Source organism: Neofelis nebulosa, chromosome 7 (assembly GCF_028018385.1).
Source record: "Neofelis nebulosa isolate mNeoNeb1 chromosome 7, mNeoNeb1.pri, whole genome shotgun sequence".
Lineage (NCBI taxonomy): Eukaryota > Metazoa > Chordata > Mammalia > Carnivora > Felidae > Neofelis > Neofelis nebulosa.
In genome coordinates, this window is record NC_080788.1 from 12,641,456 (window position 1) to 12,668,863 (window position 27,408).

General features: G+C 46.2%; 1 long non-coding RNA gene across 2 annotated transcripts; it reads right to left on the bottom strand.

The window, feature by feature from the left end:
• Positions 1 to 13,984: 13,984 nt before the first annotated feature.
• On the bottom strand, positions 13,985 to 27,160 carry LOC131516090 (uncharacterized). 2 transcript variants are annotated; one of them, XR_009263856.1, is made up of 5 exons: positions 21,295 to 27,160; positions 20,018 to 20,189; positions 17,070 to 17,262; positions 14,587 to 15,883; positions 13,985 to 14,546 (listed from the first exon to the last, which is right to left on the bottom strand). It is a non-coding gene; the product is annotated as an uncharacterized LOC131516090 (long non-coding RNA). The 2 variants fall into 2 exon arrangements; XR_009263855.1 differs by having other exon boundaries at positions 14,587 to 17,262.
• Between the last annotated feature and the right edge of the window lie 248 nt (positions 27,161 to 27,408).

Genomic DNA, 27,408 nt, shown 5'->3' on the forward strand with positions numbered 1-27,408 from the left:
GGGGCAGTTTTCTTCTCCAGGGAAGAGGGCGTACTGGCTAAAACAATTCCTACTGTGCCCTTGGATGGTTTTGTGGCACATAGAACGCCCCCGTGAGTGTCTGCTTTGTATATATATTCTGTTCTGCGATGCAGCGGGGAGTGCTTTCTGCCTTCTCGTCAGTCGCTTCTCATGGCAGGAACTGACAGTCCAGCCGAACCTTCTCCATGTGCCTCCTCTTACTGACTGACATGACAGCTCAGACCTGGGGTCCAGACAGTGTGTTGGGGTTCCCCAGTAATTCAGCTGTGGATTGACAGATCAGTGCATAGACGGGTGCAGGGATCCCTCTTGAGGAGCCGGGAGGCCTCTTTGAAAAGATTACCCAGCCTTGGGGCACCTGGGTGGCTTAGTCGGTTAAGCATCTGACTTCCGCTCAGGTCTTTATCTCACGGCTTGTGGGTTCGAGCCCCGCATTGGGCTCTGTGCTGACGGCTCGGAGCCCGGAGCCTGCTTCGGATTCTGTGTCTCCCTCTCTGTCTGCCTTTCTCTCTTTCTCAAAAATAAATAAACAAAAACATTTTCTTAAATTTAAAATTGAAAAGATTACCCAGCCCTGTTAAAAACAGGCACACAAAAGGTTTAAGCAGGAAAGCAGTCAAGATTTCCCAAACATGTCTAAGAGTAGATGATAAGCACAGCTTTTTAGGCTACTGTGAATTCAGAGACAAGAGCCTGTGCCTGGTTAGCTGCGTGGGGAAGAATTTCTACAGTACACGCAGGCTTTGCAGGCATTGGTTTTCCTTGTCTGCCCTTAGGAAGTCAAATAGAGACCATCTTTTTTTCTGACAAGAATTGGCAAGAAATAACAACCATGTCCTACTTTCCCAAGGATTTCTGGGCAATTTGATTTTTTTTTTGCTCATTTGAAGAGGCTACACACATTATCAGAGATAAGAATGCAAAAGTCGTCCTAGGGACGCCCTGGATTTCGTAGGAATCAGGTGTTGGACAGCCTGGAAGAGGAAATGTAGGATATTAGAGAAGCAACAGCCACTGGATATTCCAATTAAGTCCCTCCTTTGGGGGCCCAAAGGAAATCCATCTTTAATCCCTTGACTTGTCCTTTTTTTCTAAATTGGTAGAACTCCCCTCCTGAGGTAGGTTGAGTGCTGTATAAAAGAATGGCTTTTGGTGAATTCTGGAACAATGGTATTCAGTGCAGAATCTCAGAGGCCTCTGGAGTGGAGAATCCATTGAGGGAAGCCATGACAATGGTGCCATTACTCTTCTCTCTTACCCTGTCTTGCCAAGGTACATGTGACTAAGGAGTATTTGTATCAGTAAGATCTAGTGAAGTCAGATCATTATTGGGTATAATCAACAGACCAGACAACAGGAAATGTCTGTCTTTCTTTTTCTATCAATTTACTCAATAAGAAATTTGAAAGCTGTTAACTAAAGTCTTCTGAGTGAGTCAGCCGTTAGTGTGACCTTGCTGAAAATGGACCAGGCTGGTAAAAGATGTGGCCATAAAATGTTGAGGCCGTTTTCATGGTCTTCAAGCGTGAAGTTAATCTGGCTTTTGGTTAGTTGTCTAGGAATTGCATTGGGTTTATGTTCACTAGTCTGTCTCAGTCAAGTCTAGCTGCTATAACAAAATACTGTAGATTGGATGGCTGGAACAACAGACATTTATTTTCTCATAGTTCTGGAGGCTAGAAGCCTGAGATCAGTGTATTAACATGGTCAGGTTCGTGGTGAGGGCTCGCTTCTTGGCTGGCAGATGGCCTTCTTGTTATGTCCCCACGTGGTGGAGAGAGAGAGAGCTCTGGTGTCTCTTCCTTTTATAAGGAGACTAATCCCATTATGGGGGCTCCGCCTTCATGACCTAATCTAAACTGAATTACTTCCCAAAGGTCCTACCTCCAAATATCATCCCATTGAGAATTAGGGCTTCAATATATGAATTTTGGGAAGATGCCACCATGTAGATTCTACATGGCTTCTCAAACAACACTGTCTGGGATGTGGGACTTATTTGAAAAATTCACGGGTGACTGAACTGAACTCTGTAGTGGAATGGTAAACTTATATATGGTAAACCAGTTGTCTGTCATGGACTCATGAGCAAGGGACAAGAAGACAGAGAGAAGAAAGAAGGGCAGAGATGAGTCATTGTTATCAAGTAATGATAATGGGCATGAACCCATTGGTGGGATCACTGAGCTGGTCCACATGAGGGACCTATCTTCTGCATTTTCTTTTCTTAGCATCATCTCTAACCAATGGGCTTTCAAATGTTAGTGCATTTTAGAATAGAGGGGCAAAGATATCTATACAAATTATGTGGGAATTGTTAGGACTCGGCCTAAGGGCGTGGAATACATATAGGGCCATGTCACAGAAATACAGCACTTGCCTTCAAAACGGAGGTTTGGATTCATCGTCAGCTCTGACAACTTGTTGCCAACATATCCTCGTTCATGGAAGGGGGACAAGAAAGGTGGGCTCGGTTCCTAGAGTTATATAAAGAAAGAGGAGTGGGACGGTACAGTGATTCCAGAAGATTGTCAGCGCGAGTCTTTAATATGTGACAATATTTTCTCTGGTTTGTGACAAGGAGGCAGAATCAGTGCCTGCAGTAACAGGCTTGTTATGCAGTGGAGACAACTAACTCCAACCTCTCCCTACACTTTCATTTCTGAGGACATCCTTCCTCTCATGCTTTCTGCCTGTCAAAATCAAATCTACACACACCAAGATTCAAATAGTCCAGCCCCAAGTTTCAGAAACTCTTGTTCTGCCTCATACCTTAGGCTGTAGGAAGGGAGAGAGAAGACACACACACACACACACACACACACACACACACACTCCTTTCTTGGTAAGGGCAGTATCTTAGTTTACTTTTTTGGTGATAATGTGTCCTTCCTTAGATAAAATGTGGGTGATAGCAGAGGGCAGTGTCTGAGCAAGCCTGCAGGCCCTCCTGGAGAGTTTTTACTGAGGGACTAAGGAGCTTCCCAGAAAAGAGCTCTTTCTAAGGGCACGAGGGGACAGAGAAATGGCCTTGATATCATGACCAAGCTTCGGCCATTGGAAGGAAGCCAATACATTATACATGGCCTGATGACTCTCATTTGGATTTGTCTATGGTCCAGCACCACAACGACCTATGTCTAGGTCTTCTGGAGACAGAGGGCTGTGAGTAAAGACTGAAATAGCTTGTTTTCACTAAAAATCTCATTAAGCTCTACAGCACAGCTGTGCTGCTCTGATAAGCCTCCAGCAGCATTTAGCATAAAAAGAGGAAGGGGCATTTCCTTTTAATTTGCTGATCAGGTGAAGGAAACCAGTAGATATGGTCTACCCAGTAGGAGTGACAGTGATGGCTGCCAGGCTTGATCGTCCCCAGGAGGGACAGCATCCAAGGCACTGATGCAGGAAGCAATAGTTCTGGGCAGAAGTGGTTCATCTTGGTCACGGGGCACAGGGCAAGATGCATTGATACAGGACACAGCCTGGCAGGCAATGGTGGCCTCAACTTTGGGCATTCTTTTTTAAAAAAATTTTTTTTAATGTTTATTTATTTTTGAGACAGAGAGAGACAGAGCATGAACGGGGGAGGGTCAGAGAGAGAGGGAGACACAGAAGCCGAAGCAGGCTCCAGGCTCCGAGCCGTCAGCACAGAGCCCGACGCGGGGCTCGAACTCACGGACCGCGAGATCGTGACCTGAGCCGAAGTCGGACGCTTCACCGACCGAGCCACCCAGGCGCCCCTCAACTTTGGGCATTCTTGAAGAGGTAAGGATAGAGGCATTCGTGTGTTTTTTGTGGGGGAGTATATGTGATATGCACATTTTGGGTCTCCCTTGGCAGGGGACCCTGGCACATCAGGAGTTGGTGGGAAATAATCCCTAAACATGGCGTGCTATTATGGACGCGAACATATTTTTCGATGCAGGGCTTTATGGGATCTGTGGGAAGTGGTAAGTAGTCAAGAGCAGCCGGCCATGGTCACCACTAATCCAGAGTTTGGGGAGAAGGTGAGATTTCAGGAGATTTCGGAAGACGGCAGAGTTAAATGGGTTAGCAGAAGAAATGCATTTCCAGCCCCCAAGCACTGTTGTAGAGAGTGCTACAGTTTTTAGCCACATCTTTGCGGTCAGAGGCTATATGCTCATTTTGGAGCCTGTTAGAGATGATTCATCCAATACGAGGAAACCGTCGGTGGCCATCCTTGGCCTCTGGGGATTTGGATCAAGAGGGAGAGGCGGTCACTCTATCCCAGTGCTTGGGATGGAGAAAGCCTGTACTGCACCATTTCCTGGGAAGCCACGGAAGAGTTCTGGACTAACAACAGCTGCTTCTAGAACCTTAGGGTCATTTCTACAGTGGCCTTGACCAAGAAGCCTTTCTTTTAGAGTGAGATTGAATTCAGAGATTCCTGATGATTTCTCTACTAAGGAGCATTTATTTCATTCAAGATTCTTTGTCTACCAGTCTTGTGTTTAGAAAGAGTCCCCACCCCCACTAAGCATGCTATTTTGCTAACTATCTTCCTCAGTTTTATTTCAATAAGAGATACATCCCTCGTCTGCAGGCCTTTGATCTGTGTGAGCTTGCTAGTTATTCCAGATTGAGACGACAATGTGTTGGGCCAAAACAGAGAAATAATGCAATGTCACCAGCCTGTGTAGCGCTCCTATGGGTCAAGGCATGGATTTTATTAGCATTTTAAAAATGCCGAATATAGTTGTGAACATTCACCTTCTCTTCCTTTGAACCTCGAGCTGGGAACAAGCCCTTTATTTTTTTTTTTTGAGGTTGTTCTGCCTCGTGGTTTGAGTGGGGGAAAGGACAAAGAGCTGAGAGGGACCCGTGTCTCCCATCTGGGGCCCTCCATGGTGGGGCGAGTTCCTGACATACATCTAGCATCGCCACAATATTTGGAGGGATGGTCAACATGTTTGGCTGGCTTGGCCTTGAACCCACTTACTGTGTTGTGTGGGGGCAATAATGGTCGCTCCATGGGCACAGATGCCAGTGACCCTGTCGCTTGTCTTCCAGAGACGTTCCCAACCAGGTGAAGGGTGAGGCAGACAGAGGAGGGAAAGAGGCAAAAGAATGGGTGGGGAGAGGTGGCAAGATGGGGCGTGCGAGAGGCAAAGCCTGGAGCAGTTGCCAAGGAGGAAGAAGAAAGACGGTCATGCGGACGTTGCTCTCAAATAATTGCAGTTACCAAGAAGGAAACCACAACCGATGACAGCAAATTATTGAGTGACAGAGTCAAAGATGCAAGCCGTAAGTGAAAAAAGCAGTGCAGGTCAGAGAGAGAGAGGGAGAGAGAGAGGGAGAGAGAGAGAGAGAGAGAGAGAGAGAGAGAGAGAGAGGGAGGTGGGGGAGGGATGGGAAGGTGGTGTTTCTATTGAAGTGTCCATTCTCCCTTGTATTAGACCAAAGTGCTTTTACCTTTTCTTTGCTTTTCTACTTAGAGAAATAGAAATATAAGGCCACCTTGGTGGCCCAGTCAGGTGAGCGTCCGACTTTGGCTCAGGTCATGGTCTCACGGTTTGTGGGTTCGAGCCCCACATCCGGCTCTCTGCTATCAACCTGTCGGCGCTGAGCCCACTTCGGATCCTCTGTCCCCGTCTCTCTCTGCCCCTCCCCTGCTTATGCTCACTCCCTCTCAGAAAAATAAATAAAACATTAAAAAAAAGAAACAACCCCCCCCCAAAATATATATATTATAATTACTGAACAAAAATCCATGGCTATGTTTCATAATTTACCCAGATGATTTACTGTGGTTTTGGCCACCCCATTACATGCCCAACAGTGGTGAAATTCTTGTTTTGCCCTCAGTGGGAGGTTGGGGGATAGGAACATCTGCCCTCCCAGCCCCCCTCCTTGCTCTGTTCCTATTTCCTGGGCATTGAGGAGCAAGATTGCTGGTGGGGACAAGCGGCTTAACTTCCTAGTTGACGGGTTGTTTGTTGAACCAATGGCTCTTCTGTGGTGGCGCCCTGCCTCGTTCCCGGCTTCCCCTGGAGATCGGCTGTCTTTCTGTCACGGCTGCTTGGCTGACTGTGACTAGGGCAGGGAATCTTGGTTGGCACAAGAGGAGGAGATTGGGTGGGATGGAGCGTGGAGCCCTTCGACACTTTCCTCTGGGCCCTGGAGAGAAGAGTGTGGGGTCTGAGGACGAGGGTAGGGGGCCATGTGTTGCACCATAAAATCCTAGGAACGTTCCATCTGTACTGCAGACCTCAGAATACCTAGCGTGACAGTGTATATAAAATTTCTGGCTTATGCTTCTTAATACCAGTCTATAAAAATAACAGTCCAACTGGATGAGATCATGGCGAGGTTGCGTGGGGCCATATGCCGTGGGCCGAGTTGGTGCTGACGGATGTTTGGAGGCTTATGTCCTGGGGCTTGTTGGTTCGAGAAGAAGAGGTCAGAGGGTGGGGCTGGGGCCCTGAAGTAGGGGACAGAGAATGAGGAAGAGGATGATCCTATCTTTTTTTTTTCTTTAATTTTTAAAATGTTTTATTTATTTTTGAGACAGAAAGAGACAGAGCATGAGCAGGGGAGGGGCAGAGAGAGAGGGAGACACAGAATTGGAAGCAAGCTCCAGGCTCTGAGCCATCAGCACAGTGCCTGATGTGGGGCTTGAACTCACAAACCGCGAGATCATGACCTGAGCCAAAGTCGGACGCTCAACCGACTGAGCCACCCAGACGCCCAAGGATGATCCTATCTTAGCAGAAGAGAAGCTCATCAATTAAAGCATAATGAGGAAGGGGGAGGGTAATATTACCACTTATTGGGCATCGAATGTGCCAGAGAATGTTTATGGTGGTGTTTGGTCTCATTTAATCTTCTGTACAATAGGTCAGACTCTGTGAAGTTCCATTTTCCAAAGGAGATAAATTGAATTTAGACCTAAGTGAGTATCTGAGATTTGACTCAAGGCTATTAAGGGGGTAGAGACAATATTCAAGCTGGGGACTTCATGACCCTAAGGCTCTGATCACTGTTATGTGACAGGATATTCACTATGGGCTGAAGTCAGTTTTGTTGTGAATGTCTCGATGGCTGTTGGGAACTGTTCTAGGTGATTCTAGTCTACTGAACTGAGTGGTTGGCTTGGGATCCTGTGGGTGAAGCCTTTCTCATCTTTCTGGGATCCAGTGAGGTGCTACGGGCCTTACGGACAAATATGGTTGCTGTTGGGTCAGTCTGTTCAGGATGAATGACCAGTGACCAGGGCCGGTGGTCAGCCTCTGGGAAAATACCTCAGCTTCCTCAGGGGGTAGTTCAGACAGATGCAGCTCTGACAGATGGATGCGTGCAGACAACTCACCAGGTTGTCATGGCAGAAGGCGGAAGACCCTTTTGGCATGGTTGTGGAAGGATCCCTTCCTCTGAACAAGAGAGAGAGAGGAAGCAGGGGAGGAGCAGAGTGAGTGAGAAAGAGAGAATCCCAAGCAGGCTCCCCAGTGCCAGCACAGAGCCTGACACAGGCCTCGAACCCACAAACCATGAGATCACGACTGGAGCCGAAATCAAAAGTTGACTCTTGACTGAGCCACCCTGGCGCCCCCAAAGCAATTTTAGAACTTGGTCCTGGTGCATCTATATTCTATTCCAATAAAAGTACAGCAGCTCCTGACAGCTCTTATGTCTCAGATGCTTTATACGCATGATGAATTTTAACTTTCACGACTCCCATGTCTGCTTGGTGGAATTGGCTCCCTTTTATGGAAGAGAAAACAGAGGCTCAGAGAGGACAAGTAAGCTGCCCAGAGCAATACTATGATTAAGCTGTTGATCTGTGATTTGAATTCCATCTGCTTGATTTGAGAAATTCTTTTCCAACAGTGTCTCTCCCATCTCACGGGGAATCGGGGAGGATCTTGTCTCCTTAAGTACCTTGGGCGTGCTTTGGTTAAAACGGGGTCCAAGATCGTATTTGTCACCAACTTAATAAATTATGCTGAGAATTTATTAGAAAATCTTGTATAATCCAACTGTGGAATGGTGCTGTTGCTTAAATTGGAAACAATTTTTTTTCTCTCTTCCTTGAAAGTGGCTCACATTTTTTAAAACAAAATCACATGTTTCAGAACAGCTTTATAGAGATATAATTCACCTACCATACAATTCTCCCATTGAAAATGTCCAATTTAGTGGTTTCTCGTATGTTCGCAGGGGCGTACCGTCACCTCTGTGAACATACTAAACCACATTTCTATAACTTATGAACATTTTCATTTCCGTTAAAATTTTCTTAATGTTTATTTATTTTTGAGAGAGAGGGGGCAAGACAGAATGCGAGTGGGAGAGGGGCAGAGAGAGAAGGAGACACAGAATCGGAAGCAGGTTCCAGGCTCCGAGCTGTCAGCGCAGAGCCCAATGCGGGGCTTGAACTCATGAACTGTGAGATCACGACCTGAGCTGAGGTCGGACGCTTAACCGACTGAGCCACCCAGGCGCCCCTCATTTCCATTTTTAATTACAGAAAAGAAGATAACATCAAATAAAACTGAGAGAAAGAGGACCTCTCCCTTTCTAGTCTCTGTGTGCTCAAGATACAGAGTAACAGTCACTATCCGCCTGTGCATATTGTTTTATATCTGCTTTTTTTAAGGTGACATTTCTCGTGTTGTTACCTTGCATTTATCAGTGACCCACCATATTCTCTCACGCTGATGGGCAATAATTTACTAACTCACCGCCTTTTGCTGAGCCATTAGGTTTTTTTTCCCCATCATAAATAATGTTGCAGCGAGCATCTTTGCACATAAAGCTTATTTCACTGGTTGAATATATTTCTTGGGGTGGCACTCCCAAGAGTGGGATTACTGAGTCAAAGGGTATCAGTATTCTATGTCCCTCTCTCCCTTCTCCCGTGCTTAGCCCTAAAGAGGTGGCTTTGTTTCACAAAATTAAAAAAAGAAGTATAATGTATATATAAGACGTTATACACAAGCAATCCTTCAATATTACCAAGGTTTTGCTCTCATGATATAAATCAGAGGCAGGCGAAAATCCGCGAGGTCAAACATCATCCATTTCTTGAGAACCAAGAAAGATCGTCCTTTATATGTCCCACCTGGTGATTTAAATAACTTTACCATTTCTCTTAGAAAATTATTCCCATGGAAAATGATTCCCTCAACCTCCTGACCTTTTATTGGTCGCTGTCAGCCTGGGGGCAGCACTTTGTTTCCAGCTGTTCTTAAAAGCTTCTTCTCCAGCTTTAACCCTTTGAAGGCTCGCAGGGGTGACTGGGGGTGGGGGATGGGTGGGGGGGAAGGGTCGCCTTACACATCTGTATCCCCACGACTTCAGGTCAGAGTGAGCCACACCGGACACATACAGTGGTGGCTGGGAAAAAAAAAAAAATAGAACAACCCCAACTCGTTCTGTTGTAAATAGCAACCATTTGGGAAGTTCTGATGTGGGCGGATCTTTAGTGTCCATCCAAGAGGAGCTCCTCGCAGTGAGAGCGAAGGTGAATTACTGAGAGGAACTTGGTAAGGCTCACGTGTGTTCACCCCTGACGCCCCATCTTCCTGGAAGCACATTTGGAGTTTCAGGGTTTGTGACATTCTTCGACGTCACCTAAGACCATCCAGAATCCTTACCGGCTTCGTGAAACTCTGAGTGGGTTACTGTTTCTTCTCTCTGCTTTCCAGGGCACGCAGACAGCCTGCTTCAGCGTCTCCCCCAAGAACACTCAGCGCTTCCCTGCCTTGTTTTCTAGATGTCTTATCTTTCCTTCCATTTTTTGCCACCCAGTCGGGGGTGTCCTAGGTGCTAACAGGGAGATGCCTGCGTTTCATCACAATAGCCATTGGATATTCCCCTTTTTGGACAGAAAAGGAGCCCTAAACCTGAGCTGGGTCAGGTGCACATGTAAAGCACAGATGGAGGGAGGGCTGACAGGCAGCCTCTGCTGGAGCCCCACTGGGGAGCCCGGTGGATGGCCCCGGAGGAAGGAGACTGAGCTGAGGGCTGGTCCAGGAGGCAGCAGCCAGGGTGGAGACCATGGTGTGAGCTCTGCGGAACCAGCTGTGTGCTTCTAGAACAACTCCTTGCGCTTCAGAGACATGGTGCTGGGCGTCTGCAGCCTGGAGGGGAAAGAAACCCTTCCGGACGGGAACTACACCTGCTCTCCTTTGGAAGCGTGTGATTATCCCCAAAAGAACAGGAGGCCTTGGAGACCCGGAGAGAGACTGAGGGCTTCTCCACTGGATGCTCCCGCCCGTGGCTGTGTGTTCTGGGGGAAGGTGCCTCCGCGTTCTAGGCCTGACTTTCTTCATTTGTTTGGGGACCGCTGTTTGCAAGGGTGAGAGCTGGTACAATCTCTGAGATCTACAAGCTATAAACCCCTTCTAGGGAGTTAATTGTTAACTCAATTGTAAACTGTTGGTGGCGGTGGGTGTGACCCCCTCCTGGGTGATTTGCATTTTATAACGCACTCCTAGGAGACCAGAATTCCTTGAAGACCCTAAAAGAATGGAGTCTTAATGGTGGCATGAAGTGAGTGTGTGTGTGTGTGTGTGTGTGTGTGCGTGTGTGTGTGTGTGTGTGTGTGTGTGTGTGTGAGAGAGAGAGAGAGAGAGGGAGAGAGGGTAGGGGAGGGAGAGAGAAAATGGGTGTGGGGAGGGAGGGAGAGAGATGGTTTTGTTTAAAATTCCTCATATCTTGGGATGAGCACTGGGTGTTGTATGGAAACCAATTTGACAATAAATTTCATATATTGAAAAAATAAAATAACATTCCTCATATCTTCAATCTGTCCCAGCTATACTGAAGGGTGAGGATTTTATGACTCTTCTGTGATACTCAGACCCAGGGGACACTCATGGTGGGATGTGCAGGAACTTTTAAAAATATTTTGATTTAACTACAACAATTCCATAGGAGCTAACTGGGTATTAAGGCAGTGTGATCGTCATTTCATGGTTGTCTGGGATTCTGGAAGTGTGGGATTACCAGATGGGGGCCAGGAGATTAGGTGATGCCTCAAGTCTCTTCAGTAGCACGAGGTGGCCCTGTGAGCCAGGTCTGGCGTGTATTCTCTCATTTCTTACCCCTTATCTTCACCACAGGGTCCCGAGTGTGTTCACCACCAGAACATAAGTGCCTCCAGGCTGAAGCTTGTCTGGCTGGTTCGCTGCTGGGAGCTACAGCCTGGCAGACAACAGGTGCTCAGTGACTTGTGGTCGACACCTGCTGTTATTATCTGCTTCACAGGTAAGACTCTTGAGACTCTGAGAAGTTCCTTCAGCTGGAGAGGGGTCCGTGCAGGCAGCTCTTGGATCTGTGGGGCCGGAAGGCCTCCCGGGTAGGTGGTCGCAGGACAGGCCAAGCTTGTCCTCTGCTGCTGAGTGAGGGGTCTGAACCGGGGCTTCCCTCCCCCTCCGGGCCAGGCTGTCTCGGCTGCTGGCCTTGGTAGCTCTTCAGGACAGAGTCTTTGAGGCTGAAAGTAAACCACACCCCCCGCCCCCAACCCAGCACCTCCCACCTCGCTTTCTCTGACATAAAAAAAGCGAGCTTGTCATTGCAAAGAAAAGGGCCGACAGTATGTCAGTGATATAATAATTCAAACTTTCAAGCAAATATGAGAATTTTGGAAGACTTACGTCCACCATCGCAAGCTTGATAGCTTCCCGACACTTCAAGACTCTTCTGATGAGGTTGGTAGTGATATTAACAAACGTGCCTTTTTTTGATACTGTGTAGTGATATATGTCAACATACAGAAGATCTGTTCAGCTCTGTGAATTAATATTTCCCAAATGATCAACGAACAGTGCTACAAAACCATACGTGGATAAAGATCCATTGAAAGTGCAAGATAGTCCGGTGAGATTTTACTGAACAGTATGCAGAAAGCTCATTGATATAATTTTGGATTCCGCGTTGCAAATAGCCCTTAGGCAACTACCATGTATGAGTTGTAGTGTATTATTAAAGAAGAATATCTAAAATTATCAACAAAGGCTATTAAGATACTCCTTTCTTTCCCGACTGTGTATCTTCATATACTTTAACCCAAACAATGCAGTACAACCAGTAGAATGCAGTATCCGATTGTCATTTACTAAGGGACACATTGAAAAAATTTGGAAAAAATGAAAACACAATGCTTCTCTCCGCACTAAATCACTTGTTTTAGAAAGTATTGTTATGTCTTGGGGTGCCTGGGTGGCTCAGTTGGTTAAGCATCTGACTCTTGATTTCAGCTCAGGTCATGATCTCGCGGGTCATGAATTTGAGCCCCCCATTGGGTGAGCTCCGTGTAATAAGACAGGATCCCAACAGTAAAAAAAAAAATGGGCAGAGGACACAAACAGGTAATTTATATTAAAAAAAAAAACAAAACCAACAGGCATATGAATAGTTGCTTGAACTCTATTAATCAGAGAAATACAAGTAAACATGTAACATTACTTTGTACGTACCATTGGCAATTGTCACACAGTCGTTTGACCCATGTCTACTTGCTTATCCCAAGCTGTGGTGGAAATAGGTGCTGGGAGCCTTCCAGGCGCCCCTCACTGTGGGTGGATTGGGACCAGGTGAATACACACTAGCGGATGTACATATGCCACGGGTCTGTCACAAAGAAAGTGCCAGGAGAAATGCGAAGGAAGCAGAAGTGACCCCATCACAATCTTATTTGTGTTACTTGAGATTATAGTCGTAGAGAGCAATTCATGTTTTGCAAGAAAACAAATGGTAAGGTCTTGTATGAGGTTTCTAGGGGTGCTAGAAAATATCACAGACTGAGTGGCCTAAAACAAGAGAAATTTATTCTCTTGCTGTTCTAGAGGCCAGAAGTCTGAGATCAAAGTGTCGGTATGGTTGTTCTGGAGACTCTGAAGAAGAATCTATTCCATGACTCTCTCCTTGCTTCTGGTGGTGGTTGGTAATCTTTGGTGTTCTTTGGCTTGTGGATACATCACTCCGGTCTCTGCCTTTGTCTTCCTTCTGTGTGTGTCTGTGTCTTTCTCTGTGTCCACATTTCTCTCTTCTTATAAGGACACTGGTCATGTTGGATTTAAGGCCAACTGTGATCTAGGATGACCTGACTGTGGCTTGATTATAGCTGCAAAGAGCCTATTTTCAAATAAGGTCTGGGTAGACATGAATTTTTTGGTGGGGTAACTATTCAACTGAGTATATCCATCAGACACATGAGAATGATTGGCCATATCAGGGAAGGGGATGAGAATGGGAAACGGTGATAAATAGGTTTAAACAAGCAAGCAAACAAGAAGTAAACAAAAGATGGGCCTTTAGGGAATCAAGGATTGTCCACACAGTCAATCCCACAAAAAAGAAACTTCCTTGCATCAGTCTTGGCTCTAGATTCAGGAATACAACAGCGACAACAACTAACCCTAAATAAAGTGTCCCCTGAGAATTTTTAACTGCAATCTGGGCTTTGCATGGGTTTAGAGCGAGAATTTACACTGACTGCAAGATCCAAGGACCACAAGAAGAGAATTCATTGAGTTTGAGGTAGTAATGATTTGGGGGAACCTCCTGCCATTTGGCTTAAGTAAATACAAATGCTCTTGGAAGAAAAAAAAAACCGCTTTATTCAGGTCTTAGAGAACTTCCAGAGATAGTTTCTTAAAAACCAAGAGGGATACATAGTGCATGGAACTTCTACACATGTAGAGAAAGAAAATTAAGGCAAATTACAATCATTGTTAAAGATGGTAAACAGATGGAAAAAAAATAACTTGGAAAAAACAACTTACAGAAAGCACAAAAAGAGTATAATGAATTTGAATATTTTAGTATTTACCATCTATACGTATATGTGCATGTGTGTGTGTGTGTGTGTGTGTGTGTGTGTGCAGGTGTGTGTGTGTATATTCTAAACTTGGTTTGGACAGATTGTCAGAATGGCTTAAACGTAAGTAAAAAACAGTGATATGCTTTTTAACTGAAACACCAGAACACATAAGCATAAACATGAAAAGATTTATTAGCAAATAGTCTGTAAAGGCTCATTCAAATAGCTCATTCACAGAGCTATATTCATGTCAGGCAGAATACACTTTACACTGAAAAGGTTTTACTAGAGTAAACCCAGAATGTAAGATTAAGTTAGATGGGAAATTAATGGTGTTCATTAGATTACAGAAATTAAGGAAGAAAAAGCATATAAACTTTGTAATTGATATAGAGGAGTTATTCAATACAATTTAGCATTTATTCGTGATAAATATTCGCAGTGAAGTAGGAGAACTTTTAAAATCCGATAAAGGCACTTCCCTAAATAATCCATGGCAAGTCTCATACTTAATGATGAACCTTTAGAAACACTTTAAAATAAGAAGCAGGACAAGGATGCCTACTCAAGCTGCATCTTTTAAACTTTGTACTGCAATCCTAGACAAAGCAACAAATTAAATGAAATGAAGGAAGAACGTTATTACTTAGACATGAAATTCTATACAGAAAGCCTAAAAGATCTACAGGCAAATTATTAAAATTATTAATAGTTTCTGTGAATATAAAAATAGTTTCTGTGAATAAAATATATTCTGTTCAATATAAAATGAACACAATTTAAGTTGTATTTCTAGGTAGCCATCAGAATATGTGATAGCATTTAAAACAAATAGAAATACGGTACCTGGGAGATAAATCTAAAACCAGATATGTAAGATTCTTGCAGATGAAATATATAAAAGTTCATTTAGGTCTTTAGATTGTGCAATTTGTTGGCATCTGATTGCTCATAATATTCTCTTATTATTGCTTGTATTTCTGTGGTGTGGGTTGTGATCTCTCCTCTTTCATTCGTGACCTGATTTATTTGGGTCCTTTCCTTTTTCTTTTTGATAAATCTGGCTAGGGGTTTATCAATTTTGTTAGGTCTTTAAAAAATACCTAAGTAAATGAAAATACATACCATGTTTATGGATAGGATAATTGAATATCATAAGGGAGATAATGTTCCCCAAATTGATCTATAACAATTCCAAATGGAATTTCCATTGGTGTATCACAAACTGAAGTTTTCAATAGAAGATCAAGGGACTGCCAAGGCCTCCCTGAAGAAGCACAAACTGGGGAGGATATTCACTGGATACAAAGATTTAAGATGAAGCTAGAATAATTAATATCTTGAGGATCCTCTTGGATGGGACCTTTGGCTGGCTTTTCCCCGCAAACAGCAACCACAAAACCCCACTTACCTTTGCCAGCTACCTGTGGAAGTAAACCTTGGTCCAGTGCTGGGCCACCAGGCAGGGAGGATGAATCACGGCCTTTCATCCTTAGTCTCTCCCCAGGAAGGTGTAGACGCCAATCCCTAGGACTCCTAAATGCTCCATGTTAACACTTAAACATTTTTTTTTCAAATGTTTATTTACATGTGTGTGTGAAAGAGAGAGAGAGAGAGAGAGAGAGAGAGAGTGGAGAAGGGGCACAGAGAGAGGGAGAGAGAGAATCCTAAGCAGGCTCTGTGCTGTCAGTGCAGAGCCCAACACAGGACTCGATCCCACGAACCGTGAGATCATGACCTGAGCTGAAATCAAGAGTCAGACACTCAACCGCGGGAGCCACCCGGGTGCCCCTGTGTCAACGTTTTTGAAGTTTCTTCACGCAGCTTGAGATCAAGCGACAGAGCCCGCATACTGTGGAGGTGTGTGGGAACCCCTACAGCCCAGCTCAACTCCTCTGAAGAAACTTTCTCTCTCTTGCCACCTTTTGAAGGAAGGAGGTGGGTGACCGGCCCTTGCAGGCAAAAGTGGCATTCTGCCTCCTGCACGCACAGCCTGCTATGTCCACCACATGACTTCGTGATGGGGGCGCCCAGCGTCACTGCTGTTTTCAGCTTTTCAGGCCCCTCGGGGTCCTGCCCAAACAGAAAACTCTGAGACAAAAAGGAAGAGTTGCATATCATGTGCCTTTACAGTGATTCTAAAACAGTTGGGGCTGTGACGAACGGGACCAGATCAACTCCTGCTGACTGCTCATCTCTGTTTCCTTTGCGTGTGCCTTTTTTGCTCGGCGGGGACAGGGGTTATTTATCAGCAGAAATCACTGAACGTATTGAAGCACGGAATTAGGGGTTGTGCTGGGCTCGTCTTCAAGTGACGGTGATTTGTGGCCTGCATCAAGAGAAATGGCGAGCGCCGAGGCCCAGGCTCGGGAGGATGTGACAGATACGGATCTGAATTTTGGCTCTAAGCAAACCAGCTGTAGAGCTTGTGTTACTTAACTTTTCTGAGCCTCAGTTTTCCTATTTGTTAAATGAGGACAGTGACGCCCCCTTGCAGGGACATGTGTGACACTTTCAAAGCCCAGAGTTAGAGGGCTGAGGTTGTGAAGTGGTGGCTTAAGGCATCATCTTCTCTTTCCTTTGCTAAGCCTGGAATAGAGCAAAGGTGTGTGTGTGTGTGTGTGTGTGTGTGTGTGTGTGTACATGTTCTTCTGTTTGTGTCTGTGGGTCTGTATGACTCTGTTTCTCTCTATTCCCTATGTACTGCACATAAACAGTATCAGATAGCAATCATGGTAACAGATGGGGATATTGGCCAACTAAAGTTACAAGAGAGTGGCTCTTGCCTTTGTTTTAGACCACACCTGCTGAAGCTCACCTTCTAGGATAAGGAATCCCTGATACCCCTACCTTCCTCTTCCCTATTTGCTGGCAGCAGCCTAGAATCTGGGTCCTACGTGTTGGAAGTGATAGATTACCCTTTCTGTGCATGAGTGCAAGAGAAGTAGGTGGAGAGAGGGAGGGACGAGCACTGAGGAAAAGTTACTAAAACAAACACTCCTGAGGTGTCCTACTGCTTTCTTGGGACTCTGGGCATTGTAACCCTGGGGTGTTTCCTCTCCTAAGGAGAAGGCTTCCGGGATTCAGTGAACATATATATATATATATTTTTTTTTACTGCAATTTCATGGGTCTCCTTTGGTGGGTGTGATGTCTTAATATCTTGGGGGTATTTGAGCCTTAAAGCGCACTTCCCCGATCAGACACTTCTACCCCCCCTTCCCTGAATCAGACACTTCTCTCAATGCAATTGCCTTACTTTCGACCTGGGCTGGTATCTATCTCCAGACTTCTTGTCCAGCTGCATGAAGGCAGCAATGGTCACGAAGCATCAAGGGACAAGTGGGGTGATTCCCGTGAGTGAGAAGCATGGCATCCATGTGAAGGGCTGACACGAAGAGGGCACAGGTCCCCATGGAGACGCGTTGGGATCCCCTCACCCAGAAAACCAGCTACAGAGGAAGGAACCACAGGGAGATGGTCTAAGGAAGGGATTTGGATGATCAGAGCTCTCTACAGATGACAAGGCCAACATCAAGAGGCGAATGTTTCCTTATTGGATGTGAACAAAAATGACATGGGGACCACGTAGTGGAGCTGTGGTAGGAGGGTCCCAATTGTCAGATGAGATGCTGGCTCAAGTAGTTTTATATTTCCTATCAACTCTGGAGGGCATGGATTCTAGGGTCTGGTGTTCTTCTCGCCCTGTCCCCATTCAGGACCTCATGGCCTTTTCTTCAGTCTTTGTGGGATGGTTTTGGCCAGATCCTATTGAAAGAACTGAGGTACATTTGGAGGAGGCACTGGCCGTGATAGTCTGTGTTGGAGTGTGATGCTTTGTAGGTTGCAGTGAAATATTTACCCGGAAGAGCTGGGATGTGTATCATCGAAAGGCTAAGTTCAAGTCCTGGGAGCACAGTGAGGCCTTTCATAGGAAAAGGGGACGAAAGGAAGGGCCAGGAAGAAAATGAGGTGTAAAGTGGGTAAAAGTGAAGGGTTGGGGCAAGTGGAGGGAGGAAGCAAAAGGGAAGGAGGGGGAGACAGCCCGTCTGAGCAGCAGCAGGGCACCTGCAGGCGTGGGGGCAGCCCATGGCTGGTCTGTTCTGGGGCAGTGGTCCCCAGACAGCAGGATGGCCCTTGGAAGTCAGGATTGCCCTGACCCCACCCATCAGGAGTGCGGGTCCTGTGTGGAAGGTTTCATGTGGTGCCCAGGGCAGTTACTGAAGAGCGGTCAAGAGTAATTCTGGAATAGGCACTTCTCTAAAGAAGACATCCGGATGGCCAACAGGCACATGAAAAGATGCTCAATGTCGCTCCTCATCAGGGAAATACAAATCAAAACCACACTCAGATACCACCTCACGCCAGTCAGAGTGGCTAAAGTGAACAAATCAGGAGACTATAGATGCTGGAGAGGATGTGGAGAAACGGAACCCCCTTGCACTGTTGGTGGGAATGCGAACTGGTGCAGCTGCTCTGGAGAACAGTGTGGAGGTTCCTCAAAAAATTAAAAATAGACCTACCCTATGACCCAGCAATAGCACTGCTAGGAATTTACCCAAGGGATCCAGGAGTGCTGATGCATAGGGGCACTTGTACCCCCATGTTGATAGCAGCACTATCAACAATAGCCAAATTATGGAAAGGGCCTAAATGTCCATCAACTGATGAGTGGATAAAGAAGATGTGGTTTATATACACAATGGAGTACTACGTGGCAATGAGAAAGAATGAAATATGGCCTTTTGTAGCAACGTGGATGGACCTGGAGAGTGTGATGCTAAGTGAAATAAGTCATACAGAGAAAGACAGATACCATATGTTTTCACTCTTATGTGGATCCTGAGAAACTTAACAGAAGACCATGGGGGAGGGGAAGAAAAAAAAGAGAGGGAGCTGAGCCAAACCATAAGAGACTCTTAAAAAATTGATAATAAACTGAGGGTTGATGGGGGGTGGAAGGGAGAGGGGAAAGTGGGTGATGGGCATTGAGGAGGGCACCTGTTAGGATGAGCACTGGGTGTTGTATGGAAACCAACTTGACGATAAACTTCATATTAAAAAAAAAAGAGTAATTCTGGATAATCGAGAGGTAAACTCTCAAAGGGAGCACAAGGCCTGGGTAGTTCGGTTAGAATGACAGAGGAACTTTGCAGGCTCAACTCATTTCCCAGGGGATGATTAGTGAAAGCAGCCCTCCAGGGGCACTTACCCCCTTGCCAGGCATGCCCCCCACAGGAATCCCTTAGTGGCCACAACATTTCAAAACGACAGCTGTTTTTCATTTGAGTTTCACATTCGATGAGACAGAAATGCAGGAGGAAGAAAGGGAGGGTCAGAGCCATACAGCCACTAAGCGGCCAAGCTGGGCATCAAGTCTGGGTCAGCCTGACCCGGGGTCCTCAGGCTACAGAGTGTTCAGGCTGGAGAAGACACTTGAGCGTCTGTCTCCCAATCTGCTGTGTTTACAGAGGGAAAACCGAGGCCTTGCAGAGGGAAATGCAGGGCGTTCCTTGAAGGCTCACATTTGGGCAGAGCTGGGATTTGAAGGCCTGGAAGCTTGACCCAGGTCCCCTGCTCTTTCTCTTTTGGTCTGGGTACTGAGCAGCCCGGCTTCCTACCCCGGTTCCCTCATGGACGGCTGAGCAAACCCCAGGCTATTTCCTCGGGTGTAAACGAGAGTCCTTCAGCGCCGTGAATTCCTGGCTCAGGGCTGCTATTATCAGGACTGATTACATGGCTGGGGAGTGCTGAGCCTTTTCTTTTCTTTTTTTTAAATTAAAAAAAAATATTTATTTATTTTTGGGACACAGAGAGACAGAGTGCAAGCAGGGGAGGGGCAGAGAGAGAGGAAGACACAGAATCGGAAGCAGGCTCCAGGCTCCAAGCTGTCAGCACAGAGCCTGACGCGGGGCTTGAACCCTGCATGGGATCACGACCTGGGCCAAAGTCAGACGCTTAACCGACTGAGCCTCCCAGGCGCTCCGTGCGGAGCCTTTTCTTAGGGTTTAAAGGCCACTTAAAAAACACTATTAAACATTATTAGTTTTTTAAACTACCCTGATCTGTTTGTAACCAGCACCACTTAGAACGATGTGTATTTAAAAGTAGAGAAATGATCCAAAATTTAAACTACAATTCTTGTCGTTTCTTGGTCGGCATAAGGAATATTGAGTTTTCTAAGTGCTCATATGAGATATGAAATACCTGGGCAGCAGAAGCAATTTGCTACTGAAATTGGAACCTTGCAAATCAATTATCAGGAAGCAGAGCTTGCATTTTCTCCTCAGCCAAAAAATTCATTCTTCAGAGTGACATCTGGCTGCTCACCGCACATCATAATCAAACGACGGGGATCTCCTGCAAGGTGGCTCTGCATCTGGGTGAAGCCAGGAAGAAAAACTTCTTATCTGAAAAGCTGTGAATCTTTTAAGGCATATGATTTCGTATTTTCAAGACTGAAACAGCCTTAGGAATTTGAGGGGTTTCAGAAAGCCAAATTTAACTGCAATTCATCCCCTAATTGAATCATGCCAAGCAAAAATCCCGAGTTCCTCTGGGTGGCACTTCATTGCAATTTTGGCAGGTCTAGGGCCCGGGGCAGAGGCTCAGATGGCAGGAAGCTGGCCCCAAGAGGGCTGTCTCCAGGCACCCAGTGGAGGCTGCTCTCTTTCAATGCTATGAGGATATGTCATAATACAAGATTGGGAAAGGAGCTTAGGGTTTCTTGGCAGGGTGATTCTCAGTCCTGGCTGCACGGTGGAATTTCCTGGGATGCTTTTTTTATTTCTTATAAATGTTTAAAATGTTTATTTGTTTTGAGAGAGAGGAAGAGAGCAGGGGTGGGGCAGAGAGAGAGAGAGAGAGAGAGAGAGAGAGAATGAGAATCCCAAGCAGGCTCCATGCTGTCAGCACAGAGCCCGACGTGGGGCTTGATCCCTCGAACCATGATGTGAAATTATGACTTGAGCTGAAATCAAGAGTTGGATGCTTAACCAACGGAGCCACCCAGGCACCCCTGGGATGCTTTTTAAAACCCATGGATGCAGGGCCCTACTTCTAGAGACTGCGATTCAGGTGAGGCCGTTGGAGCTCAGCATCTGTATTATTTAAAGGATCCCCGGGTGATTCTAAGGTGCAGGCAGTGTTGGAACCCTGGCTTCTCACAGAGAAGTAATGTGGGGATTAAATGAGGAAAAGAAGAAAAAGCATACCCAGAACAGTTCCTGGTACCTAGGTGCTTAAACATGGTGGCTTCCCTCCCCTTGTCTCCTGTGGTGACCACTGTCTTTGCCCCTCCCCCATTCCATTGATATCCTTCTTCCCATTGTTCCTGTTCCCTGCCCCCTCTGGGTTCCTGATGAACTCATATAGGCAAAAACCTTTGCAAATCCCATCTAAGTGCGACCCTGTGTATGTGTGTGTGTGTGTGTGTGTGTGTGTGTGTGTGGCACAAGCACATGTGTGCAGAGTGGATTCCATACCCTCTTCAGAGGCAGGTGGCTGGGTGGGAAGTGTGGATTCTCTGATTTCCAGCAGGGTGCAGGGAGCTCATCCTTTGTCCACCAGGGGAACTTCTTGGCGCATTCGCTGACATTGTAACTTGGGCGTCTAGTCTGCCAGAGCAGACTGTCCTCGGCTGGAGACGGGGGGCCTGAATGGGGGGAGACTTGCATGTTCCTATGGCTTGGAGATGGACGCTTGGGAGTGAAGAAGGGAGGGTGATTCCAGGCCCGAGCTCAGCATTGTCCAAACACCCTGCGTGGGAGGGGTGGGCAGCCCGGAGTGCTACTGGCTGGAGACAGGGCAGCAGGAGCTAGGAGGTCCAGGCATGCGTAGTCAGTCGGTGCCAATGTATCTTGCTTTTTTTTCTTGCTACCTTTAGGTCCTTGGGCCTTGGTGCTATTGCATATCTAAGCACCTGGGCCAAGAAGACATGCCCTGAAGTGTCCTTTTCTAGCGTGAGGCACGGGCTCTTTCATCTCTCGAAGGGTCACAAGAGAAGCCACCTGAGCCAGGGTGTGAGATGTTCTTGCTTCATCATGGCTGATCTTAGGGAGCAGAGGCACACAAAGCCCAGGCTGCCCCTACTCAGTGCTGTGGCAAATGGAATATGAATTATTTTCAGGGTGGCCATAGGGAACTGGTTTCTCTGCTGGCTAGCTGCACTGGCCTAGAGACCCAACCAGCCTCTTCAAACAGCCGATAAACTACCCTATGTAGCTTGCCCACCTTGGCCTGTCCCTCAAATGCCCTTCTCTTCAGGTACCCGGTGAGGGACCTTTCTTGGAACGGCTAATTTCTCTGATATGTCTCCCTCCTTATGTATGTCCTCCTTGTATACAAATATGCTGTCCATATAGGTGATGTGATAACGCTCCTGTTAAACATTTATTTGATGACTTGTTTGCCTTTGTAGTTAAGAAGTGGCTTTGGCTCTGCTTTTTAGCTTCCTTTAAATTGTAGAGGATTTCAGAAAGCCCGAATAACCTTGGAAGACTGTTTGAAACGAGCTTAACTTTATGTTTAAGATGAGCTTTAATTGACCATAAAGATGAAAGATTCTTACCAAAGACGGGTATTGGAAAGACATACATCCATGGTTTTATTTCCTTATTACTGTTTGTATTGGAATTAAACTCTTCCAAATGAAGAGTGTAGGAGTAAAATTATGGGCCACTTCTGAGATTAACGCCCTTAATATGGCGCATCTAGACATAGAGAGAGCTTTTCATCAATACTCTGCCAATACAAGTCTGCTGCCCTCCGGGGTGAAATCGCCCGGGGCTGGGAGAGTAATTTGATCTTGGAGTGACTTTAATCAATGTGCTCCTGTTAAGCAAATATTTCCAATTTTTTCAGCAGGTTTGTTTGCTGTGTAAATTTCTTTTCTCTGCCAACATGCTGAGCTGGCGCCATTAATTTCCACAGGTGGGATGGGGTTGTTGGCTTCCCTGGGTTACTTCTTGGTGTGCTGGGAGCTGGGATAGAATTTCATGAGCCATTCCAGCCAGCTGCTGAGCACCTGGGGCAATGTTTACAAATGACTTGGGGTGACCACCCTCTAGCACCAAGTGCCCCCCACGTTGATGAGGAAGGTTCAGTTGTCTGAGGTTTACTTTGGATGCGTTTTTAATCATAGTGGTTGGCAGAGACAGGAAGTCTGGGCCAGGAATGAAATCTCTGAGAGCCACAGATGTTCAAGCTCGGGGGAACTTTCTGGAATGACTTCTCCTGCAGATTCTGCCTATGGCAGTGGAGGAGATTATCTGAGGTCTGTTCCTAAGTCAGTAGCTTAGGAGGCAGAATTTCGAGATTCTGTGCCCCCATGTTTCAAGCTATAGAAGCTGACTGCATACACATTGCTAAAGCATCGTTGAATCCATTTTTGTCTGCTCTAGTTTTAGCCTTCAGTGGGCACAGGAACATTCCTTTTCAGTGTGTCCCTAGATTTATGTTGTTAGGAGAAAAAAAAAGCAAAGCTGAAGTTCCACAGAGGGAACGGGACAGAGAAGTGCTTGTGCCCATGTCCCCATATAACACCCACACAGAGTCATGCCTGGCCCAAGAGGCCAGCCTGACTCCATGGGGCTCTGGGGGGGTCAACTCTTACCTTTTTCTGATAATTTTGCTGGTGAAAGGGAAGTGACTCCCCGCCCCCGCCCGCTGCAATGTATTTGCTTCCAGTTACCCTTCTTCAAATTTTGCCCATCTTCAAGGCTCCCCCCAGATGCTGGGCTTAGTAAGCTCGAAGCTCTGTGTTCTGTACTCTTATGGAGCTGGGCATTGGCTGCCTTATTCCATTGCCTTTGGTAGCTGTTTTGAAGACAAGGACTCTCTTTTGAGTTGGGTTTCCAGCTCCTAGCTCAGTGTCATGCACGTGGAGAAAGCCCTTCAACCTGAAGCTCTGAGTAACCATCTTTGGCCCCTGCTCACCTCCAGCAAGTTGGCCCAGTAGCTGGCTTGTGCACTTCTGTTGGCCAACACCTGTGGCAGGAAATGCACCTTCTACAGGTTGGTGGCTGACTGGGCATCATCACAACGGAAGCCAGGTTTCTAGTCAACTTTTTAGAAGATAGTGCAGACTGGAGAACATAATAGCTATAATAGATCATGGTCTTTTGACAAAGATAGTGGCTTGGGGTGAGAATTTTTCACTTGTGACAATGATCAAAGCCACCTGTTTTGAGTGCCTTTTCTGAGTTGGCCAGCGCTTTCAAGAACGTTCTCTAAATTTCCCAACCAATCTATGGGGTAGATGGGAAGAGGCACACTTCAATAATGAGCAGTTAGGTTTGTGAGGTTTCAGAGGTGAAATTAATTTCCGACACTAGACCTAGACCTGGTGAGATCAGGGCTGCCTGGTTTCAGAGCCCTTGCTGCCCTGCGTTCCGGTCCTAAAACACTTCTTTGTCCAGAATTTGGGTTTCAAGGTATGTAGAAGCTGGAGATAAAGACCAAAGTCTCACTGATGATCCACTGACTCTTCATGTGTGAGATTTGGGTTAGAGTTTTGCATACAGATGGGGGCTCATTCCTTAAATATTTTTTTTTAATGTTATTTTTGAGAGAGAGCGAGAGTGAGCAAGCAAGCTGGGCAGGAGCAGAGAGAGACGAAGACACAGAATCTGAAGCAGACTCCAAGCTCTGAGCTGTCAATACAGAGTCAGATGTGGGGCTTGAACTTACGGACCATGAGATCATGACCTGAGCCGAAGTCGAACGCTTAACCGACTGAGCCACCCGGGTGCCGAATGGGGCTCATTCTAATCTGGCTTCCTGGTCACCTCTTTCACACTGGTCTACAGAGGATTAGACCTTCCACAACTAGTTGAGTCGAGGTATGCTCCAGACCATTGTTTCCGTTGGACATACCAATAAATATTCAAAATTTGGTTCTTATGACGGACCAAGGAAGATACACAAGAAATTTTTTATTTTCCCTACATGTCTGTTTCCCGCATTAGAGTTCTTTGACAACTTTGCTGCTCTAGGTGAGACATTTCCAATCTGACGGACACAGTGGTGAACTAGAGTGTTTTGTCCCCTAAAGCCAGAAGAACTTATGTGTTGATTTCCAAATTGCCAAAGCAAGGGCTTGTAATACTTGGGTCTATAGATAATTGGTTGGTATAAATTAATGGATAAAATGTTCCTAACACATAAATGAGGCCAGCTATATGGTAAAACACACAACAGCAGCTTATAGACGGTTTGCATATTGAAGGGGGTATTTGAAATGATGCCATGAAACATGAAGCAGAACACACACACACACACACACACACACACACACACCCACACACATGCACACACTGGCAAACACTGCAGTAAATACCTGTGAAAGAACTTAGTACTTGCTCATAGTAGTAAAGACCTTGATTAGCAAAACAGGACACCTTACTGGAAAGTGCACGGCTCTTGACCTCCCTGACCCCGCTTCCAGGGTTATATGTCAAAAGCAGGACTTTTGGGTTAAGAGAGCACACTGAGAAAACACATTTCTCCCCTCCCTGATTTCCGCTGGAAAATAAAACAGAAGCTACCTCAGCGCTCTAGTGTGGCATCCACATTCTGGAAACTTCAAGGAATTTCTGCTGCAACGATATTCCTGGATCGAGGAGGAATTTGCCGGCCATTTCACTTCCTTAAAGAAACAGCTTGCTTGGGCCATGAGTCTGCAGGGGGGCGGCGGGGGGTGGGGTGCAGTAAGAGATCTCAGTGAAACTCCTGGTATAGGCCTGAGGTCTCATATATGCAATTCCAAAATGTGAGTCGGTTTGAGAAAGCAGTTTCTAATTTTTAAAAATTTAATGTTTATTTATTTAAAGAGTGCAGGGGAGGGGCACAGAGAGGGAGGGAGAGAGAGAGAACCCCAAGCAGGCTCCAGGCTGTCAGTGCAGAGCCCCATGTAGGGCTCCATCTCAATAGGCGTGAGATCATGACCTGAGATGAAATCAGAGAGTTGGATGCTCAACTGAGCCACCCAGGCGCCCCAAGAAAGCGTAGCTTTGTTTCCAAACTTGACACCAAAATGGATTTGGCCGCATAAATCTAACCTGAACTGCAATGGGTCAGGGCCGTGACATTGTGACCACAGAAGAAAAAATTCCCATTGAGGAAGCGTGAAGGGGTAATTGCGCCTTTGGCCAGCACACATCTACCCAAAGAGCTGAGACAGGGGCTCTTTACTCTGTGAGGGACTGTTTAGGTAGAAGCTTGTGCTTGCTGAGAACAAAGGCACAGGGACAACTTTGCATGTGAATGACCCAGCCACAAACCCAAGCTTTCACTGTACCTTCCTCTCTTGCCCTGTGAACACAGCATGTTCACACTGGTAGGGTGGTCTATTTGCAGGACAACAGACCCAGGGAAGAGACTCATGCTGGCCACAGAAGTGGGCTTGGGGGTCACTGGACAAAGAACTTGGGTTCCCAGGTACCCAGAGTGAGGTCCAGGCGTGGAACGGGAGGCTCAGGTTGCGGGCTCCATGTGGCCCTGGCCCCATTCAGTCCCTGCTCTGTGTTTCCTCCATCCATGACCACCCCCGGGAGTGGGTGACTTCAGCACAGCATCTAAACTCTTAAGATGCAGCTTATTTGTGGCAAGATTAACACCTTCTGTATCTTGGAGAGTTGCTGTGACAATTAACTTATTAATTTATGATCTATGAAGACACTTGTGGAATAAATGCTCCAGCTATACACAGTCTAATGGGATTGTTACCCTTTATGAACACTTCCCTGACTGTTGCGCTAAGGCGTGGTCTGTGGCAAGGTCTGTTGGTGCCCTGATGTTTTCTTAAAAAGTTCTCTCTTCCTAGCTTCGTATGCTCTTCCATAGACCTATTTCTGAAATGTTTTTAAAATTACTAAAAACTCTATCGGTATGTTCTAAACTTCTTGGGGAAAGTGTCCCATATATTGGTTACCCATTCATTGTGCGTCAGGTTTCTCATTGCCAGGGTATTGATGGGCTCTTCCTGGTTAAGATCTCTTCTCAACCCCAGAGGGCACTGTGGTTAGCGCAGGATCTGTAGGGCCGCCCTAAAAGATTTGCTTTTGTTCAGTGTCTTTCTAAATTGGGGTATAATTACTTAAAGCAAAATAGCTTGGGGGGTTTTGACCAATATGTTTGACACCCATGTAGCCAATCAAGATGTAGGGCGTTGCCATTACCCTAGAGCAGGATTTCTTGCACTATTATTGACATGTGGGGGTGGATCTTTCTTTGTTGGGGGCTGTCCTGTTAATTGTGGGGTACTTAACAGCATCTGGGCGCTAACTGCCAGAAGCACGAAGATCAAAATGTCTCCAGACATTGCTAAATGTCCCCTGGGAGGCAAAATCAACACCCTCCCCCACACCCATCTCTCCCCTCCCCCAGGTTAGAACCACTGCCATAGAATATTCTTCCTGGCCCTTTCCCATCAATCCCCCTCCCTCCCAGAGGTAACACCTTTCTGATTTCTAGCTCTATAGAGGAGTCTTGCTGTCCTTGAACTTTACCTAAATGAAAGCACACAGTATGCACTCTTTTGTGTCTGGCATCTTGATCTCAACATACTGTCCGTGAGATTCATCTGGGTCATCGTATCA